This window comes from Mya arenaria, chromosome 9 (assembly GCF_026914265.1).
Source record: "Mya arenaria isolate MELC-2E11 chromosome 9, ASM2691426v1".
NCBI lineage: Eukaryota > Metazoa > Mollusca > Bivalvia > Myida > Myidae > Mya > Mya arenaria.
In genome coordinates, this window is record NC_069130.1 from 66199869 (window position 1) to 66212167 (window position 12299).

The window sequence follows — 12299 nt, forward strand, 5'->3', positions numbered from 1 at the left end:
AGAAAGCGTATCGTGACTGCTTTAATACCTGTTAAGGGTGCATGTAAAAAGAACTGACAATATTGGTACTGAGGCCAAGATCCATGCATTGCATGAATGCATGAACCATGTGGCCGATTGGTTAGTATGTTTTAAAGGTCACTGTTTGGATAAGTATGTATGTTATGAATCAATAAAATAATTTGAAATTTGTATTGAAAATGCGGAACCAAATTGAGATTTAATTTTTATATTGACAAGAACTCATAGTTCGCCTTAATGTTTTGAGATTCGATCATAATTAGCTTGCATTAAAGCTTCCTGAATATATTTTTCAACATAGATCGTGTTTTTTAATATAGTTTATGATACATATATGTAGCTGTTTACCTATCGTTGTTTAGATTGACAAACATAAAGAACAACTTTTCGGGTACAGTGATATATTTGTGTTGCTTACCATATATTATGTATAGATTGACACGTATTACACAAATTAACAGATTCAGTTATACAGATATGTAGATGTTCACTTCAATAACTAGGTACAATGCATACGAGGCAGTTAACGGTCGTGTAGAGCGCAAGGTTTACTTGGCGTCGGACGGCATCGATGTTCTCGATGAAGCCGAACAAAAGTTCGTAAATATTGTCTTTGATCCATTGTCAATTGTGTTTTAATCACCTCTTATGTTTTAAAACCTATATGGGAACTGTACCTATTAACAGATACCCTGAGTATGTGTTTCTGTTCAACAAAACCATTACACTGCATTCCCTTGATGACAAAACACGAACGTCAACAAAAATGGCATTGGATGGAATTATTCGCGACACAGTTTTGTTGTCAAGATGCGACTATCTCTTGTGTACCATGAGTTCCAATGTAAGTACAAGGTATATAAAAATAATATGGACTGGCCCTGTGCCATTAAACGGGGAATATGTTTAAACTTTCAACTACTGGACTTGTTTCTGTAGTTTTTTATATATCTATTCAAATAAGTATAAGGTGATTAAAACAACAACATCCATGAGTGTTTCTATTGCTTCTGGTACGATTTATGTGTGGCAAGTATAGGCATAGCCAGACGTCAAAATTGTGCAATATAAAACCAGTCCGGGAACTTTTTGACTGTACCTTGTAATTTATCAACTTGTCCGTGCAGTGAAAGTATGTTATACTAAAGGCGAACCCACTTTATGTAAAAATGAAAAGTGTAAAATCTAAAAGTCTAAAATTTAAGTCAGTACGTCATAGTTAATGGCCGGAAAATCCTTATGTATAGCGAAATATTATCCGAAATTCTAGCCAATAAGGAATGGACTTGTGTATGTACTACGCAGTATTGACAAATACAATTGCTTTCAGATTTAAAATACAATGCTTAATCATATGATTTAAACTAAAAAAAAAATGTTTTCATATACTTCATGTGTTTTGAAACTTTAGGCTGATACGTTCGTTCCTTTGCTTGTGTACTGAAAGTTTGAGCAAATTGCATTTTTTATGAATATCGTTTGTGCTCAAATTCTAAACAAATGATGAAACTTGAGTCAGAATAAAGTGACATTCATAAGCATCTATTTTATAGAAATAATACATAAATGCAAGGCTTAACAGGTTTGTCGATTGGCGTATGAACTAATGCACGTGCATCAAGGGGACGCTTTCAACAGAGTTGTTTCCGTAGATGTGGACTGGTTTTATTATTCTATTATATATACTGCAATGGTGCCCCATAATTATCCAGTGCACATGGAAATACGTTTTAAGGTAAGAATTCAGATAACAGACGCACAAACCAAATAAATACATAAAAAGCTAATTAAAAAATAACGCAATATGTACACTGTACATATTCCTACTTTATCAAAAAGGTATTTTTGACTTGCTGTTTATCAATTCATTTTAAATTATTTAACAATATTATTTATATTTTCTACTCCGAAGAAGTCACCCCGTTGAGGTCATTGCTGTGCCCCAAAGGCAAGATTCGACGGAAATGGAGTTGGAACAGGTGGGATTTTAAGCTGAATATTTGCATCATGGTTTAAATATAGATTTCTTGTAGTGGTATTGTCAGCCTTAATCAGAAACAAAAAAGCAGTCTTAATTTTAAAAGATATAATGTTAGAAATATATGTGTCTACCTAATGCTTGTTAAATACCTAGTACTTGATAAGTAAAAACATATTATAACACATACATTATTTTTGTTTTCTAATCTGAAGAAACCACACCCTTTAAAATCATTGCTCTGCCCCAGATACCAGATTTGACAGGGATGGAGTCTGAACAAGTATAATTATATGTTGATTATTTGAATCATTTGTATACATATAGACTTCAAAAAGTGGTATTGTAATATCTGAATCAGTAATAAAATGGCAGTCTGCATAAATCTTCAAATGTATAATGTTGGAAATATTAGTGTCTACCTAATAATTGTTTTGTATATTGATAAAGAAAAACATGTATGTCTAGACATGATGTGTGAATGAAGTTGTCAACATTCACATGATTCTTAGATGCATCAAACAACCTGAATTAAAATTAGCAACCAATGTAACATAATACATGTTTATTTGCACTTTGACAAATTGAATAAACATTGTATGCTTCCAATGAAAACTGATGTAGGTTTTAAAACTTGCTCTTGTATGACTTTCAAGTCACGGTCCGTGTTGTCATTCATGTCCTTACATGGATATAGGTCTTATATATGTAAAATTAGTATCTTAACATTCTCATTTCAGGCAAGAATGATTTGGAGATATATCTGACCACGGATGGACAGTATTTCAGCTCAGCACTAAAATCATGAACTAACAAAACAAATGAAGAAATAACATCTTAAAGAAAATTACAATGTTTCAAAACCGATAATTCATGAACAGATAAGGTGGTAATTAAACATTCTATCATAAACAGATGAACAACTTTTAATAGATAAAACATTAACTTACAAGTTTCTATGAAAAAGTACTCGTTTCTATGTTTGGTGGAAATGCATAGATACAAAATTTACTGAATATATTTGGTTATGTGACATATTTTTAATGCACAATATTATTACCAAAAAAAAAACAGTTACAATTGTGTGGTGCTGGGCTATTCTGGACTATTTGACTTTTTATCAGTCAAATATTATTGTTTGTGCACACAATTCTACAAATAAACAACGCAAATTTAAAATATCTTACTCTGCAGTGTTTGTACTGTTGGCTGACATTATTCGATACATGCAATAGTAAAGTTTGGTTGCGCTACTCGTTATTCTCTGTTTGGGGGATTTAGTTTTCACTTGGATGATAGATCACAGCATGTAGTTTTTTTTATGGACAAATCAATTATGACCTGTTTCCCGTGTAATTGCATATTTTGAATGACTTCATCTCGGATGGAAAATCATCTTGTCCTGCGTCCAAGCAGTGTGAGTGTGGTATTTGTTTTTACATGAGATAGCGATAGCTTCCATTGAAAAATAATGTTCAACTTCATGAAACTTCTATGCTTTACACTATTTTATATGTCATTTATATGGTTGACTGTTATATAATGAGACACCTAGGTCCTGTTTTATTAAAGAATTTTGTTTGTTTTTACAATGTACATAAGCAGGAATCTGTATATTCATCAAAGATCTCACTATTCTTTCTTTTTCTGCAGTCAATTGTATAAAAGTTGGTTAGAATTAACCGCTGGTTAAAGATGTCCAGCGGTTAACTTTAACCAAGTTGGCCATTTTATCCAAACCGTTTATCCGTTTGTATAAAGGCAGAAATTGCGGCGGCTAAGTAAACCAACTTGGACAACTTTAACCTGACCAAAACTACCCACAATGCACTAATACACATGGTTCCGGTCAATGCGTGTTTACTGCCTTTTTTCTGTTAACATCGTTGACTTTTTCGGCATACACCACGACATTAAGAAAAGGTCGTTGAATTTTAATGAAAAAAAATACCGATCAAATCCTTTACCGCGTTTAACACCACAGTAGCGTAAACATGTACCTATTATTATTATTAATATACACCAATATACAGGGCTTATGGTGTACTTTTGAAAATGAAAATGACAAATGAAAATCTAATATATCATGGTACAGTAGTACCATTTTAATAAAATCGCACTTACCTGTTTCAAGTGCATATTTCCCCTTTATAGAATTCTGTGCATCGGCGGATTTAATGACACACTTTATTAAATTTGCCCAGCATATTCAAATGGTAAATATTCAATAAAATACATGAAAAACTGTCAAAATAGTTTGATAAATATTACACATGCAACATCTCAAGGGATTAGCTCATTCCGGAAACAGGGGTGTTGAACTTTTACTTTGCACAATACGGTTGATATTGCATCAACTAAAAATGCATGAGCATGCAAACATTAATCATATAATCTTCTTCAATATACAAGTTTTAAGTGAATACCAGCTGCCAATAAATTGTATTTGCTAACCCGAAATAAAAAGTATCACTTTCATTAAAATGCAATGGCTTCGTCCATTCAAGTCTGTCACTTTGTCCTTGAAAAAATCAAATGAGTGTTGTATGGGGTCATTCCTTTTGATACTAATTTAATACAATTATCATGTTTTTTATATGTTGGCATTAAAACGTTTAGTTTTACATGTTATTCAAAATAGCTTTGACTGTAATAGTATATGGGTATTATTATTCAAATTTAAACTCAGTTATATTATAGGTGACTTGTGGTATCAGTACCAATACAGAGAAATTATTAGTTTACAAATTAACCCTCTCAGCATAATATTATATTATACTTAACTTATTCTCTATATGGCCTTAGATAAACCATCACGTAATTCCATTTCCACTATCTAGGACCACAAAATCATGAGACAGGGAATATAATTTCTAGTCTTTATTTTTATAAAACTATGTCAATAAATTCAAAGTCAGTGTTTAACAACATACACATGTATTTAAGATTAATCAAATCTTTAATGTTGGTGTTGAAGAGACATGCAAATCTATTTAAATAACAACAAATCAACAACACCACACTCTGGCAATCATGTATTTATTTTATCATATTTGTTAAATAAGATTTTGTTTTAAACCAACCATTGATCTTTATACAAAATGTTCTTTATTCAAACCATTTTTTATCAAATGCTATTGTTTATATTCCAATCCAGCCATTGACTGTCAAATGAATAGTTTACAAAGAAAACTATTAATAGTGAAATTAAAATATAAAATGACTCTTTTGGTACATTCCAATTAAAAACATTAATCAAACTAAACATTGTTTCAACATGACAAGTGGTATTTATTATTTCTTTTATATTACACAGTTGGTACTACCCATTTGTATGATAATTTGAATTGCAAGAAAAAGATCTAAGAAAACAAATCTGATGAAAAATATAATAATTAACAATAAACATTTATTATTTAACCCTGTCAATACAAGATAGGACACTGACAATAAAGCCCGTTGGGAGCAGCAATTTGAAACGTTTCCTATTCATCTCATTAACTTTCCAAGTTAACGTTCCACTTTATGGTGTTTCCTAAAACAGGAGTCTGTCAGATGAACTTGGTCATCCAGTGGCTACAATCTGAAGAATAGTAAAATTAATATTTTAAATCATAACAATCATGTATTTGCGTTTAGGCATTTGAACACATTTAAAAGGTAGATGAATGATATTATTGCCAATGAATGGAACGCCCCTGTAAAACACCACGAAAACTAACCTATATATTAAAAGTGACAAAAACTTGAATGTTAACACATGATTTTAATGCAACAGAATGCAATTTGGTCTCTATAGAACTCCAATGTTCAATTTTAAACTATTTAATAAGCAATAAAGCAGAAGTATAAAAAATCATGCTTTACATTTGAATGTTCCTGTAAAACTCCATTAAAATATTCCCATTTCCCTTAAGTGGAGTATTCACGACAATTTGACATCAGGCGGTCAGACAGACAGACAAACAGATATTCAACATCCTACCCATAACATGTGGTAGGGTATACATTCTTATTAATCCCTATAAAGTATTGCTCTCACTTTTGTGAATGATATTTATGTTCATTGTCATTAATGAAGGTTGAATTATGAAGAAGCCAATTATTATATATATATTTTTTTCTTTTATTCAAATAACTGTACTGAGTATACTGCTATATGTTTTGAAATATGTTTTCAATTTCACAATATAGTTTTGTTAACAAACTAACCTGATAATGCTATCTATATCCTCACTGCTCTTGATGTATTAGATCTGGTGTTGGTTCCATTCCCTGCTCTAGCAGACATGTGTAGAACTAATCAACACTGGTTCTTCCGACTTTGGCTAGTAAAACCACTCAACTGAAACATAAATTTATTATATATATATATATATATAATATGAGATAAATAATGTATCTTTTTATAAATGACATGTTATTTGAAGGATACAGTAAGGTCTCAAATCACAAGTATGCTTACATTTACTCATTTATATCACACACGCACGCACGCACGCACGCACACACGCACACACACACACACACACACACACACACACGCACACGCACACACACACACACACACTTTATGTCTTTTCAATAATATAATTACATACTACTGAATAGTAGCAAGTATCCACCAGGGTGTATTAAGAGAAAGCTGTAGAAATAGACTTTAGATTGGGTAAGATTCCTTGAAAATGACGTCATTGCAGTCAATTTTTCTCAATGTTTACACGCGGTTTATTTTGATTGTAAATATGTGCAAATGTAACAAAATATGTTTAAAGCGAAGGTATATCTATACACAGTAAGGTCGAGACCTGAAAGCAATTGTTGGTCTCGACCCAGAATCGTGACTTGTGTAAGATTATGGAATAATATGCTCACAAGAACAAGGTAAATATCGTTCTCAAAATGTAGCTTGTTGTCACTGTTTTTGTTTCAAGGTTCCGTGGATAAGTTTCATGCATAAATTGGGTCACAAATAAGAAATTGATTTTTTTTACCTCTACATTCATGACTATCATGGATATCGATGCTATACCATTTGTTTTCTATTTAGGCAGAGTCCATGTGTCTGTGAAATCGTCGCAATAAGTTGGGAATCGAGCTTGTTTTATGTCTGGTCTGCCATCTTTGTTTTGGATAAGTCAGTTAACCATACTCATAGAGGTCGGTTAAATTTTGTCCAAAAGCCGAATCACGCGCTGGTTAGGATAACTTAGTTTTTATTCAATCGGTTTTCGGATAACTTGACCAAACCAGGGAGATAACCAAAAGATATCCGCTGGTTAGGACTTATCCACTTTTATACAATTGACTGCAGATGAATATTTTCACCTGAATTATTATTTTCTTAGTTATTTCAAACAAAGTGTTTAGAAAAATAATTCATAAATCATGTTAAACAATATTATATACATAGATACAGGAACACTTAGTATCCGTGTCCGGCATTTTATTGAGATCAGTTAACATGTATGATGCTTAATGTCTTGTCCGTTGGCAAACTTGCAAGTGTACTTTTTTGTAAGAAATTAAATTAGTCATATGTCATGTTTGTAATAATATCACCAAGTCAAGTCAAGTCAAAATTTTATTAGCATTATTCAAATTGAACATTGCCAAAAACATATATACAAGATGGCATTTAATGATATCAGTATAACATCAAAAGAGAAAAGTATGTTTTATAATATCATGGTATAATAGAATTTATACAATTAAGCATTTCTTCTATCTGTAGCAAACGATATATATGTTGCTATGTTATTTAACAGCTTAACATTGTCAGTACTTAACAAAGTATTAAATTTGGTCATATTTGGCCATTGGCAATAATATCTTGGTAAATATTTGACACGAAGGTCTCTATACTTTGGGCATATCAAAAGAAAATGATACTCATTCAACAACATTCATATTGCAATGTACACATTTTCTATCTTCACGATTAATATTCCTATATCTCCCTTCTTCAATATTAAGACAGTGTGCTGAACATCTAAATCTAGTTAAACACATCCGTAATTCGTTATTATTTATACAAGACAAGTATTTTTCAATTACAAAATCGTGTTTAAAACCAACATAAGATTGTAATTTATCTGAGTTTCTAACACTCGTATACCATTGTTGCAAATAATTATCATACAACCGTCTTACAACAGCCTCTAATTGCAGTCGTGTAACATTTTCACAATCAAACATAAAAGTAAATCCTAGCTCATCGATCAGTTCCTTCACTTTTAGTGTCCATGTATTTATATACATACCATTGTTATTTTTCATACTATAAACTTTATATAAAAGAGACCCAGGATAACGTTTTATTTTATACCAAAATCTAATTATTCTAATTTTTCTAAACAATGATAATGGGAATCTTGCCAATTCACCATATACTGCAGCATTACAAGTCTGCTGTCTAACACTTAGAATTTGTTTCAAGAATTTTAGTTGAACTCTCTCGATATCCTGAGCTCTATGGAAACCCCATACTTCACAATCATAATTCAGTATGGGGCTTATCATAGCATCAAATAACTTTAATTTATCACGTATATCTAAAGATATAACATCAAACAATCGATTTAAAGAATACAAAGCACGCAGTGCTTGTTCTGACAACTGTTTTTGTGATTGCAAATATGTACCATTTTGCGATATTGCAACACCTAAGTATGTGAATTTTTTAACAACATCAAGTTTATGCCCGTCATACATCAAATTAACATTCTCAGTTCTGTTTCCTTTTTGACATACCATTACAAAGCTTTTATCTATGTTAACAGTTATACCCAATGTATTACAATATACATGTAATTTATTCAGTAAGAACTGCAAACCTTGCTCAGTATATGAAAATAAGACAGTATCGTCTGCAAATAACAGCATAAATATACGAGTTTCGTCAATAGTGACTGTATCAATACAATCTCGACTTAAACTATCTTCCATATCATTTATAAAAAACAGAAATAACAACGGTGAAAGAGGCTCACCTTGCTTAACACCAATATTGCTATCAAAATAGTCACTATATTGTGATCTAACACGTACACATGATTTCACTGATTCATATATTTTTTTGAGCATCGATACAAGTTTGGTTGATGCACCATATTGTAACAATTTGTACCATATACCATTTCTATACACAACATCGAACGCTCTACGAAAGTCTATAAAGGCACAGTATAATTTTCTTTTATCAGTATTAATAACCTTATTAATAATAGATGACAACACATAAATACAATCAACAGTACTACGTTTGCCTCTAAAGCCAAATTGGTTAACATTTAGTATAATGTCGTTATCAGCCCACAGGCGTAGTCTATTATCTAACAATATAGAAAATATTTTAGAGAATATACTTGTTAAGGTAATACCTCTATAGTTATTTACATCATTGAGGTTTCCCTTTTTAGGAACCGGGACTATGATACCTCTAGTCCAACTTTGTGGGTAAATACAATTATTGTACATATAATTAAACAATTTACATAAAACAGGTGCAAATAAATCTTTACAATCGATAAACATTTCGGGTGTTAAATCATCAACACCACCACTTTTACCTCGTTTTAATGAACTAATGGCTTTAGTGACTTCTTCTATAGTAAAGTCTGTATCTAACTGATCAACATTAACAATATCATCATCATCAGAATTATCAACATCCTCATTAGTAAAAACATCACCATCAAAAAGATTTTTAAAATGATTCAAAAAATCATCTTTACTGATGCTATTATCTTTTGGCTTATTATTGCGTATTTTCTGTATTTTTTTCCAGAATTTCTGTGGTTGAGTTCTAGACATATTATGCAAATCACTCTTTTGTTGTAAATAAAACTGTCGTTTAGCCTTACGTGTAACACCACGATATACATTACGTCTTGTACACAACAATCTACGATATTCATCAGTATTATATTTCCTATACAACTTATTTGCAATTCGAAACTCCCGCCGTGCTGTCTCACAATCACCATTAAACCAGGCATTCCTAAATTTCCTATTATTATTTTTAACTCCAGTATTTATTCTCTTACCACATGAAACAAATGCCTTATTATATAACAAAGTGGAAAATGTATCTACACTATTATCAATGTCAGTGTCACCACTTATCAGACGATCAACAATATTATGGAACTCGTTACAACAAAAAGAAATATTAGCCCTACATGAATTAAAATTTTCTGGACTCCATTCGAATTTAACATAGTTTATATGATCATTTGTATTTATATCGTTTGGCTTATTAATTGATAATATACATGAAATAGGGACATGAGGCGTAAACCTGTATAAATCATGAACTGTAAAATTCTTAACTAAGGGAAATAAATCCCGAGACACAATTGCATAGTCAATAACACTATTTCCGTTATTGGATATATATGTATAATTGCCAACTTGCGCATCATCGCCTAATCTACCGTTAACTATTGTCATGTTGCTAGATAAACATAAGTCCAATAATTTAATACCCGATGTATTTACATTTTTATCGACTGAATGTCTTATTGGGAAAATATCGTCACAGTCATTACACTCTATTGTAGGTATAAACCGTTCATAGTCATTCACGTTCGATAAACTATCTGATCTTTCGCCTGTCCGTGAGTTCAAATGGTCTTTTATCAATATTTCCACAATACAGTCTCATATTAAAACAGGTGTAAATGTCATGATTCTTTCAAAGAAATATATTAAAGGGTTGCCACAGTATACTCATTACTCTTAAACCAGCTTAATAAAGTCAGAAATAGGGCGTAGATATGTCTGACACCTGCCTTCTTTGAAAGTCTTAACTTCTACCTTTTTTACCTTGTGAGCACTACTTGGAAACACCCTCAAAACAACACAAAGAGGCCAATTGTTTCTATGAACGTCTTTATCTTTCAAGATAACAAGTCACCAGCTTTAAGCAGAAACACATAACAACATGGCATTTAAAATAGTCCTGATAATCATTATCATCAATTCCCAGACGCCTCCCAAGTGGCAAGTGGGGGGGGGGGGGGGGTGGGGGCGGTTGTAAAAAAATGAACAACCGCTGACAACTTTTTTCAGAAAGAAACTTCTTGAAAATAACATCTTTGACACCGAAATTCTCAATTTATAAAGACAACTCCTCCACTGCTCAAACAAAACATGGACGATAAGTTAGTTCCTTACACCTTATTCACTTGTTTCTTATTCCTTATTCAAAATAAATAATTGTAGATATGCATCAAATCACTTCTTTGTTATGTGTTTCGTATTTTCATAACAATTAAACAGCTTTGTAAAAAAATAATGCACGAAAAAAAATCGAATAACGAATAAAGAACTTGTTCCCTATTTCTTATTCAAACTCGAATAAGGAATAAAAATGTTTTAAGTAATACATTTTTTGCAAATAACAATGCAGAAGTGGTCTACATAAATAGTTTACAGAAATGCATTGTCTATTCAAGAGAAATTTAGTGCTTAAAGTGCTTTGAAAAAGCTCCAAAATCCGAATAAGTAACAGAATTTACGAAAAAAACTCGATTTCAATGTGCTTAATTTATTCGTTTTTTGACGAAATATAAAAAATGATCTTATTAAACAATTTGAATAAATGCATTAACTTAATTAAAGGGATAGAGTGTTTCAAGTACTTAAACCGCACAGTAAGTTGAATAAGGAATGAAGAACAGAAACGGTGAATTTTCATTTTTTTTAAGAAAGACATTTTTTGATCAAATAACTATGCAGAAGTGGTCTTCATAAAAAAATGCAGTGTCTATTCAAGAGAGTGTTAGTACTTAAAGTGCTTTAATCATGTACCGACCTCCGAATAAGAAACAGAAATTTTGAAACGTCAAAAAGTTAACTTACTCGTTTTATCACTTTTCGACAAAAACACTTTGCAGAAGTTGTCTTTATATATTTTTTAAGAAATGCACTGTCCATTCAAGAGAGTTTTAGCACTTAAAGTGCTATAAAAACGTTCAAAACGTAAAAAGAACAGGATTTACGAATAAATACTCAGTTTGTATCAGTTTCTATCAATCAATATCTATTCAATCAGGGAATTGTTATGTCCACCTTTTGGAGCAACCTTGGGTTTTCCAAGAACAAAATAATGAGACCATGTACCGCCATCTGACATCGCTAACAAGTAGACAGCTGCAGCATAAGTTTTTCTGAAGCATTAGAGTTAACATGTTGCAGCTCCTTTCTCCTCAGAGAAACAGGTAAGTACATCCAAGGTATTTCTATGTTCTGTAAACTCTCGGTAGATACTTTCATGTTTTCCAATTGCGTCGTT